This window comes from Sminthopsis crassicaudata, chromosome 3 (genome assembly GCF_048593235.1).
Source record: "Sminthopsis crassicaudata isolate SCR6 chromosome 3, ASM4859323v1, whole genome shotgun sequence".
Classification (NCBI taxonomy): domain Eukaryota; kingdom Metazoa; phylum Chordata; class Mammalia; order Dasyuromorphia; family Dasyuridae; genus Sminthopsis; species Sminthopsis crassicaudata.
The window spans coordinates 502727845-502739445 of NC_133619.1; positions in this window are offsets into that span (position 1 = coordinate 502727845).

An 11601-nucleotide genomic window follows, 5' to 3' on the forward strand; every position below is an offset into this window, starting at 1 on the left:
AGGCAAGATGACTCATGGGGGCACAGGATGTAAATATCATAGATTATCTAAAGATAAGAAAATAAATCCCTACTAATATTTCATATATAAATTGTTACTAGCATCATTTGATCTGGGCCTTAGACTATCAAGGAAACTAATCCTTCTCCTACTCCTAGTGCCTGAAAAAAAAAAAAAAACTGGAAAAAATGGAATATAATACATTGCAGTTTCCCAGTATCAGCTTGATTGAGTATCTCTGAATCCAGAGTTATTGTGGATTGCAAGAGAGAAGCCTTTTTGCCTTACCCCAACAATCTCCTCATCTAGGCTGGTTCAAATAAATTAGCTCTGTTACAGCAAGATCCTTTTAATTAGGAGAGGAGATTATCGCTACCTATTTGATTGGGTCTCATAGTCAATACCTTCCTTTCTTTTCATTCATCTCCTTCCGGCCCTCATTCTAGGTCCCCATCTTTCTATCTCAGACTTGGATATTAGGGAACTGGGTCCTCAGAAGTGTTCTCGCTGGATTAAGTAGGAGAAGAGGGGGCTCAGCTGGCCTCTTAGGTTGTGAATTCCTTGCAAAAGAATATACAGTAAATACTTTGGCTAGAAACATAAATAGGAGATTAGTTTTCAACAGCAAAGGGTCAAGGGATTTGGAGATAAAAAGTGGGTAAGTGAAAGATCTGAAATGCAATGAACTTTTTTTTTTTTTAAATTCCATACTCCCTTTATTTACTAAGGATTCTTTTCCTTTTATTTCCTATTTTCTTACACTCCTGCTCTGCTCACTCTGTTTAAAAAGATGGGTCTGGTAGTTTTTGTAGTAGGGAGGCAATTCTAGACTGATGCAAAATGCCATTGTTTTCTATTCGTGATGAGAAATGAAGGAGTGTATTTTGGGGGGGAGGGATGTTAGTGGAGTAGTCATTAAAATGATTGTACTGAAAGGTGTAAAATTAGAGTAGTGAAAACTATATGGGATAGAGTTCATACTATGATATTTTTGTTTATTTGTTTCTGTTGGTATGATTTCTTACAAGAATATCCTTTATACAAACAGAATTAAACTGATTATTCCTTGTGGTCACAGTCATTTGTTTCCCAATATATGAATGTTGGAAAGGGCTTGTATAACAGAGATGTACACAAATTCTTTTGCTAAATTATTAATAGATGCTTGCATTTATTAAACACTTAAAATTTGCCACGCAGTGTGGTTACAAAAATAAAAGGAAAACAATGCGTGTATTCAAGGAGCTCATATTCTATTGAGAGGAAATTACATATTCTTAGATGTTGGGTTGTCTATGTTTCCATGTAGATTATATGCATATATGAGTTCTCTAAATGTGGCTTAAAAGGGAGAAGTGATTAGATATCCGAGAATTTCACTTATTCCTCTCCAACAAAGACTTTTATTCCTACTTAGAGAGGAGTTGGAGAAGGGCCCTTCTTCCCTCCCTCCTCTTTTTCTCCTCTCTCCCTCTCTCCCTTTTTGCCCTCCCTCCCTTCGTCTTTTCCCTCTCTCTCTCTTCTTCCTCTCCTTCCCTCTCTTCCTTTCTCCCTCCCTCCCTTCTTTGTTTTCTTCTTTTCTCCCTCCCTCCCTCCTTCAATTTTTAAATTTTCTCTTTTTTCTCTTTCTCTTTCCCTGTTTTCTTTCTTATTGTTGCTATTCAGTCCTTTCATTTATGACCCCATTTGGAGTTTTCTTGGCAAAGATACTGGAGTGATTTGCCATTTCCTTCTCCAGTTCATTTTACAGATAAGGAAACTGAGACAAACAGAGGTAAGTGAATTGACCAGGCTCACACAGCTAGAAAGTATCTAGTAAGTATTTTCTTTTACAGCATGACTAATAAGGAAATATGTTTTGCATGACTGCACATGTATATCAAATTGCTTGCCTTCTCAATGAGGGGGAAAGGAGTGAGGGAAGGAGAATTTAGAACTCAAAATTTTAAAAAATAAAGGTTAAAAATTTTAAATTGTAATTGGAAAAATATTTTTAAAAACCACATTTAAACTATTCTCTGGGTGAATACAGGGATTAGTCCAAAGAGAAGCTGTATTTTCCCCTTATACAATTAGTAGGACCAAGAGGCAAAGATAAAACTAGATAGAGAATGACAGCTGAGTGAAGTACAACTCTGAAAGGATTGCAGAACCGTCTCTATTTTAGTTTCCCTGTGATTTCATTGTGACTACACTTAGTTGTTCAGCAATACTCATGATTATGCCCCTCCTAAGAGTTCCTCTATTGTGAGGACCATATATTTTAATACTTGATTTTTTTTCCTCACAACTCATAGTGTAGTATTTCACAAAGAGCATAGAAAAGAATACAGAATATCAGATTTGGAAGGAACCTAAAATGAAGGCTGATCCAACTTTTATCAGAATAAGAACCTTCCCTACAATATACTTGATGAGTGGTCATTTCAATTTTGTTTGAAGACCTACATGGAGATTCCATTATTTTCCAAAGTAGCCAATTACCCTCTTGACTGACTGCAATTATTTTCTCTAACATCATTCCCATTGTTTTCAATAATAAACCTCAAAATCTGAAATAGTTTTAGAAATTCCTTTTACATATCTCCAGCATTCCTAGAGAATGGCTGAGGTCAGGATGACATTTTGGGTTCAAACAATCTTCTAAACAATATCATAAAGCATTTTCCACACATTTAAATCTGTCTCTGCAACTTCCACTTATTGTTCCTAGCCTCTGGGAACAAGTACAACAAATCTAATCCCTTGTCCATATGTCATTTTCCCCAATATTTGAAGATTGCTATCATGTTCCTTAGTCTTCACTCGTCCAAGCTAAATATTCTCAGATCCAGCATTCTATTTAGTATGATCCCAAGGCCCTTCACAATTAGAATCATCTTCCTCTAGCTTTTCTTTAGCTTATTGATGTTCTGATATTTTGATTCCAGAACCAATATGGTCTGATCAAAACAGGAGGGAACATTTTTGGCCTTGGATGCTAGTATACACTTAAGATTACAATAATTCAGATAAAAAATGAGAAAGAAAACAAAAAGCAAGCAAATAATAAAAAAAGATGAAAATACTGTGTTGTGATCTACATAGTGCCCACTGTCTTCTCTCTGGATGCAGATGGCTCTCTCCATCACAATTCTATTGGAATTGGCCTGAATCACTTCATCATTAAAAAGAGCCACATCCATCAGAATTGATCCTCATATAATCTTGTTGCTGTGTATAATGTTCTCTTGGTTCTGCTCATTTCACTCAGCATCAGTTCATGTAAGTCTCTCCAGGTCTTTTTGAAATCATCCTGCTGATTGTTTCTTCTAGAACAATAATATTCTCTAACATTAATATATCATAACTTATTCAACTATTCTTAGCATTACTTCTTAATGGATTTCCAGGAGTAATTGGAATGATCTAAGTCCCAAAATGGCAGCCAAAATATCACCCTTTTCTCCATTTATTAAAGTAAAAATTATATTTGCCAGTGCCAAGTCTGTTCTAGTCTTTGGTATCAGTACATTTCTATGTCAATTTTGAATTGAAAATAGAAACACTTCCAGTCCTATCTTAGATATGTGATAGCAACTTTTAAAAACTTTTAAAAAATTATTTCTTTTCAATTATATACAAAAATTTTTTTTCATGAAAAAATAGTTTTGAGTTTCAAATTCTTGCCTTCCTTTTCTTTGCCCCTCATTGATAAGCCAAGCAATTTGATTTAGCTTATACATGTGTAGTTATTCAAAACTTATTTCCATATTAGTATGATGGCTAATTTTATAATATATGTAATGAGATGAAAAGGTTAGAAAGCTTTGACCTAACATATTCTCTTATGAATTTTTGATGATTGGTAATTGATTGGTAGTTTGATCATAAGTATTCAAGCAAAGCATGGAAATTCCTATTATTCTAGGTAGAGGAGGGGGAACCTGCTTTGTAATGGCCATATTCAAAATTTAACAATAATGATTTCAAAACAAAGAAATATTTTGCATTAATTTGATTTTATTATTTGTTATAGATTTATCAGAGACTTATGACAACTTAAATTACTTAAAAAATAAGCTCAATGTACCCTAGACTCCCTTCCTCAGGATAATAGCAGCCTAATGTAGTGGATAGATAGCTGGTTCTCAGACCTGCCTGTCATGTACTAAGCTGTGTACCCCTGTGCAAATCACTTAACTTCTCAGTGTCCTAGCAATTCTAGTACAATTAACTTGCAAGTATAAATGCCAGTCTTCATTGAGAGGGTTTTATATACCAAATAAATCACAGGTCTGCATGAAACAACAATAACAACAAAAACAAAACAAAATCCAGCATTCTTGTTTCCCCAAACAAGCAAAAGTATGTACTAATACATTCTTACTGCAAAAATTTTATCTTTCAGGGCCTTAATTTCATTATCAGCAAAAAGGAAAAGTTTGACTAGACATTTTCTAAAATGTTTTCCAATTCTAAAATTTCGTGGGCATAACAAGAAATACTTTTTTTTTCTTGAAAATTTTTTCTTTTGAAAATATTTTCTTAAAAATAGTATTTGATAGAGCCAAGATATTTAGTCTTGGGCAATACAATATAGTTTAACCATAATGTTGAGCTGGTAATATTTTTCTGGAGATGAAGGTATATTAGTCTTCCTGACCTTTATTAATTTTTTTCTCTGCCCTTACACGACTCCTTGCCCTTAAATTCCCTCTGGTGCTCTTCAAGTATTAAGAGACGATCTTTAGAAAATGGGTAAAGGAGGTGGTAGATGGTATAGTATCTTGGCTGTTCTAACTTGAATTACATGGGTAAAAGTTACATGGCTAAAAACCCCAATTGTTCTGGGTTCCATTTTTTGTCTAAAGATTATAGAATTCTTCATTCTCAAAAACCTTCATTCACATATAAACAAAATTTCACATTGGAATATGGTAGTTCATGTGTTTTGACTTATTCTGTGATCAGCCAATCAGTCAATGAATAAATATTTATTCCTCACAGTGCTGAGTAAAAGCTATGGAGACTAAGAAGAACAAAGACAATTTCTGACTTCAACTTACATTCTAATGGAAAAACATATGCATAAAAAGTACATATGAGATACAGAGTAGAGGGAAGGTAACTTTAGAGAAGGCTCTAGCACCTGGGGAGACCGAAAAAAAGCTTCTACGTAAGGTAATGAGACTTTTTGGAAGCTGGTGATTCTAAGAGGTGGAGGTCAGAATATAGAACATTCCAGGGTAAAGCCATGGAAATGGGAGATGGAGTGCTGTGTGTGAGAAACAGCAAACAGTTCAATATGGCTGGCTGAAAACCACTGTCAGAACCAATAGTTCAATGAATATCAGTGACACTTTAGACTGGCAAGGTCTTTGATCTAAACTTTAGACTTCTAGAAGTTCAGATATTAATATAAAAATAAGTTTTTGATATCTTCTATTTTTCCATCATTATAGTTATCTCCAGTATCTTGCCTTTCCCTTTTCCCAGAAAGCCATCCCATATAACAAAATATTTTTTAAAAGACGAAAACAAATGATCACAACTGATCAATACATTGAAAAAAATCTGAAAAATGTACAATGTATAATATTTGTGGATCTCCTACATCCAAAGGAATGGGTTGGGGATGTTTTCTCTTCATTTGAATCATGCTTGATCTTTATAATTTTGTTACGTTAAAGTTATGAGAGTCATGTTTATTTTTTGGTCTGTCCTTAACACCATTTTCTTTGTTACATTTTCCCTTCATCCTCTTCTTCTGTAAATACTGTAAATGTTCCTTAAATTATTTTAGTTTATTTTCTTATTCTCAATGGTTCCTTTCCATCCATCCCCAATCCCCTCCTTTTATTATTCCTTTGAAGTTTTGCTTATTAACTCATTTTTCTTTCTTGCTTTTACTTGGTTATTTAATTCTCTCCATCTTTTATTCTTTTTTAATCTAATAGATTCCCTTTTCCTCTCTTCTCCTTCAACTACTCCTATTCATTAGTTTTAAAATTTTCATTTTTGAATCATTTTTCAAAGAGGGTTTTTCTCATGCTCATCATATAACCTCTTTTTCTGTCTACTCTATGACCTCCTTTTCTGATTATCTCTATAATGATCTAGTCTTTTTCTATTCTCTGTAATTCTCATGAATCAGAAATGTTAAGGTATCCATTATGGGCTCTCCCCTCTGCACGGTTTCTGCTGCTGTGTTATTGAACCCACATGCCTCTTTTTCCATGTACTGCCAGATGAAAGCCAGTTCTTGCAGCTTTTGCTAGGAACTCCTTCCCCCACACCTTTGTTTGTGGAGCCCTACACTTTTCTAGACTTTCTCCCTGGTTAACTTTTCTCCCTTTGCCCTAAATCTCCTCCCTGGGGCCATGTATTCCCACACTCCCTGATGTCAGCTGCTGTCAGGAGTTCTAATTCCCCCTCAAACTGGCCTCACCCTGTTAAGAGAAGCGTTTTTTCCCAAGACCACCCCACAAGCATGAAGTCCCTGTTTCACTACACAAACACCCTCTTTACCTATAGGATGTTTTTCAGTTTTCCCCCCTTTCTCCCGTGCCACAGAGATCCCAGCTCTAGACTGCAGAAATTTCCTTGGGCCATTGCAGACAGCTGAAGTGAGGGCAACACTGTAGGCCGAAGAAACTGGCTAGGGTCAAGACACACAGCCTCTCCTCCTACCAGAGCACGGCCTCCATTCCTCCCAACGCTTTCCAGTTCTTCCTCCCTCATCCTCACTGGCTCCTTTGCAGACTCTTCTTTTATTAGGACCACAGGTATTACCTTTTCTTCTCATTACTAGATCTTGATTTAACCATGCATATCATTTCTGCCTTAGTGATCCCCTCCTCCCTGTTTTGTAACATCCCACAAAACAAAACAAAATATTGATTTACCTGTAATCAGGAGCATCATCAGGTTCTTTTTCATAACGTAGAGCATTATTAATGTAGGCTTGCCTTTTCACTGTTATCCCCATCTGACTGCCTTCACCCCCATCTCTTTGTGTACATTTATTAAAAATAATTTTTACTGATGATTATTTTATTTACCTTGCTATATTTCCCTCTCTACTTTCTTTCCCAAAGAACCATTCCTTATAAATCATATTTTTAAATAATAGCGTTTTATTTTCAAAATATATGCAAAGATATTTTAACATTCACCTTTGCAAAACCTTGTGTTCTAAATTTTTCTTCCTCCCTTCCCCCAACTTTCTCCTATAGACAAAAAGTATCTAATATATGTTAAACATGTACAATTTTTTATACATATTCCCACATCATGCTGTACAAGATAAATTATATCAAAAAAGAGAAAAAAATAAGGAAAAAAAAGCAAACAACAAAAAAAGGTTAAAATACTATGTTGTGATCCACATTCAGTTCCCACAGCATTTTTTTTGAATGCAGGTGGCTCTTTCCATCTCTTTGTATACATTTAGAAAGAAAAGTCATTTATTAGCTTTTTTGCTGTCCCCCTGTTGCTGGCCTTGGTTCATATTTCCTGTATTTTTATTGTCTGGAATGCTCCAGCAACAAAAAATTTCTACAAAACTGGTTTTCTTTCTAAGAATATTTCAAATGCTTATTACTGAATGCCCATTTTTTCCCATTGGGTTTAAAGTCAAGTTTGCAGGTCACCTTGAGCATCCTGAACTTTACTGTTGTGCAGAACACTATTCCATTTCTACCTGTGATTTCTGGTAAGTACAGAATAGTCTTGTGTTTCTTAAAATATCCTTTGTGTTTAAAGATCTTTCTCCTGTTCATTGGCAGAACTTGTTTCTGAATTGAATTATTAAATTTAATCACTATGTGTGTTGGAGTTTGTAGCCTTGGATTTTTTTTCCTCTGGAGATGATCAATGAATAGTTTCAATTGGTATTTCATTTTTTATGTTTGGAAGTTCTCAGCAATTCTCTATATAATTTCTTACATTATTGTGTTAAGATTTTTTTTTTTGTTCTGTTGTGTTCTTTTGGAGACCTATGGTACTTAGATTATCTTTATACATCTTGTCTTTGAGATAATTATGGATAATGAACATATTTTCTTTTGATGTTACTGTATTTTGCTTTTTTCTATATTGTCCTATATACTTCTTTATATTTGAAGTATTTGCATTCCCAATCTATTTTTTTTCTCCCTTTGGTGAGACTTGCTATTGCAGATTTCAGTTTTCCTATTCTGCCCATAACTTTTTGTTGTATAGGACATACATTCTGTGCTCATAATTTTCACTTTTTATCCTCAGAATAGCTTATTGTGATTTCATGTTCTCATATTCGACTGCTTTCTCCGTTTCATTAAGTGTTGGATAATTTTCCTTTGTTTTGCAATATTCATTCATAAAATACCTAAACTAATTTATTAAATCTAGAGGCCATATTTCTTTCTGTACTATTTGTTTATATTCTAGGTTTTTTGAGCTTTCTTCCTGAGATTTGTCAATTTCAGTTCTCCCTCCTTCTCTCCCTAAATCTTTTCCCCTATTGCTCAGTTTCTGACTCTATTCTAATGATGTCTCAAATCATCTCAGTCTCCTCCCATACTGGGAAGTCGTTCACTTTTAGGGGAAAATTATCAGCCTCTGATGCATGATGAGTTCTTTCCCCCAGGCTTAGTGGAGTGTAATACAAGCCTATCCCCCTTCCTCCTCCACATCTCTTCCTACAAATCATGGCTTATGATGCTCTGTTCCTATTCTCTAGCCCAGCACTGGTAGTTCACAGAGTTGCTGTGCTGTTTGTGAGATTGATTTCTGTAATCTAATCTATTATATTGCTCCCATGACTTTGAAGTCAGATATTAGAATATTTTAAATGCATTGTCATCATTTTATGTAGAACGATCAGATTGAATAACTCCCATAGAGTTGGATCTTCAGATTCTCTACTGAGGAACATTTATGTACCTTGGTGAGGGTGACACGGAGATGGTTTGGCTTTCATGATTTTCAATGACTGGGAGTTAGCAAGGTTAGTTTCTTGAGTAACTTCCTGGCTATGGTCTATGAGAGCTTTGAAAAATACTCTGTTGCTCTGACTCTTCTTGGGGTAGGAAGTTTTATCCTTCCTTCCTCCACACCCAATCAGAATGGCTTGTAGCACAAGCACACAAAGCAGGCAGATACAAGACTAGACCTTGAGTCTTAGGCTGCCTTTTCCCACCTTTTTGTTCCCTTTACCAAGCACTGGAATTGATACTGCTTTAGCAGTTACCTCACAAGAGTTTGGAGGTTTTTTAAAGAGGGAAGATGATTTCTTTAATAACCTAGTTTTTAGAGAAGATATTCACTAACAGGATCATCCTTTTCCCTTTAGGACAAAAACGAACGATATTTTCACTGGCCAGATCTGGTTATTGGGAATTGTTAGGACAGTACAAGTTCCAGGTTGAGTACAACGTATTTGATAATCTTCCTGAAAAAATACTTTTTAGGAGCGAATGTGATAAAAATAAGACTTTTTAAATTTGTTTTATGTATTTTTTCTTGTGCTACTGAATCTTTTTGGGTTTTAACATTTTTTGGAGGTGTTATCATACCTGTTACCTATGTTATATCTAGGAGGGAACCCTGTGATCTCCTTTTGGTGAAATCCTCTTATGAGCCATACCTAAGTTTCTTTTTTAGAAATTCTTTGGAACATTTACCCTGGCCAGAGCCCCACAAATGGAACTTGAAAATATGAGCTCAGAGCCCCTTGTTGGGGCTCCCTGAATTATGAAATATATTTAAAAGAAATATATTCTGCATATTGAGATATTTGAAAAAGGTACTTAGCATAATACCTAGCACATAGTAGGTATTATATGCTTATTTCAACTAGCATATAGTATTATATAAATGCTTATTCCCTTTCCCTATCCTATGATTTCATATTGTATTAATAGTAGCTAATATTTATAATGCACTTTTAAGGTTTGCAAAATCCTTACAATTATTTCATTTTATTCTCACAACCACCATGGGAGATAGATACTATTACCATCATTTTATTTTATTTTATTTTTTTATTTTTTGGAATTTTTTTTCACAGTATATATGCATGAATAATTTTTTTATTATCCCTTGTATTCATTTTTCCAAATTATCCCCCCCCTCCATTCCCTCCCCCCGATGACAGGCAATCCCATACATTTTACATGTGTTACAGTAAAACCTAGATACAATATGTGTGTGTAAATACCATTTTCTTGTTGCACATTAAGTATTAGATTCCGAAGGTATAAGTAACCTGGGTAGATAGACAGTAGTGCTAACAATTTACATTCACTTCCCAGTGTTCCATCTCTGGGTGTAGTTATTTCTGTCCATCATTGATCAACTGGAAGTGAGTTAGCTCTTCTTTATGTTGAAGATATCCATTTCCATCATAATATATCTTCATACAGCATTGAAGTTATTACCATCATTTTAGAGATGAAGAAACTGAGGCTGAGTAAATTGACTTGCCTATTGTCATGTAACTAGGATTCAAATCCAGAAACTGGATTTGAACTCAGATCTGACCTCAGGGTCAGGAAGGTTATAGTTCCATTCCACTCTTCTATTTAACCATTTATAGTGTTTCATGTCCCATTTTGAGCATCATATTTTAGATAGGACACTGACAAATACCTAGAGGAAGGTGAACAAAGTGGTGAGAAAACTGGAAACCAAGCTATAGGTTGAAGGTAGGTAATTAGCCTGCAGAAAAGGAGACACTGGGGAGACATTATAGGGACATGTGGAATTACATTTGTTCTGCTTAGCTATAGGGAGAACTGGAGTCCTCTAAGGTGAACTTGAAGGTCGATTTTGTTTAGATGGAAAAACTCCCTAAGAGTATGAGCTACCTGCAAATGGAATGGGCTACAAACAGAATGGGTGGGGAGAGGAGAGGATTCTCTCTTATCCCCATATGCTAGGTACTTTATAAATATCTCACAATAATTCCAAGGTAGGTGCTATTATCCCTATTTTACAGTTGAGGAAACTGAGACAGAGTGGCCTCTGGGTCTCTGGACCTCCTTCCTCCTGGCTGCCTTTCAAAGCAGTGAAATGGAGAGGCAGGGACTTCTTTCACAGGATATCTTCAAGGTAGGCTGAATGACCAACTGTCTTGTCAGGTATAATTTAGAGAGGATTCTCACTTGGGCAGAGTTTAGTTTATATGATATCTGAGGTCTTTTCCATGTATGACAATTTGTAAGAACATCATATGAGTAAAAACAAATTTATAATCAGTCTTAAGGGTGGGTTGTTAGTCAGATTCTTCACCATTGCTGTTATTTTTTTTTTCTTTGAGTGCTGGCTTAGAGATGTGGAACTATATTTTTACCTGCATAAAGTGGGGACAGGTCAGTTCATTTTTGTCAAATTCTGAGTCACATGCCAGGCTATTCATTCTCTGTAGGTCTGGAGGCAAATTTGGCTCTTGATGGTCAAATTAATTCCTACTGCTTCATAGAATAAGATACTTGTGGGAGGACTAAATATATAAATCCAACTCCAAAGTATTCTATTGTGTGTCTGATTTTGTCTGAGAAACGTTAGATCAGAGCCCCAGTTGTCTTCAAATCGTGAAGGAAAAGCCAACTAATTCTCCTCTACCAGATATAAAAT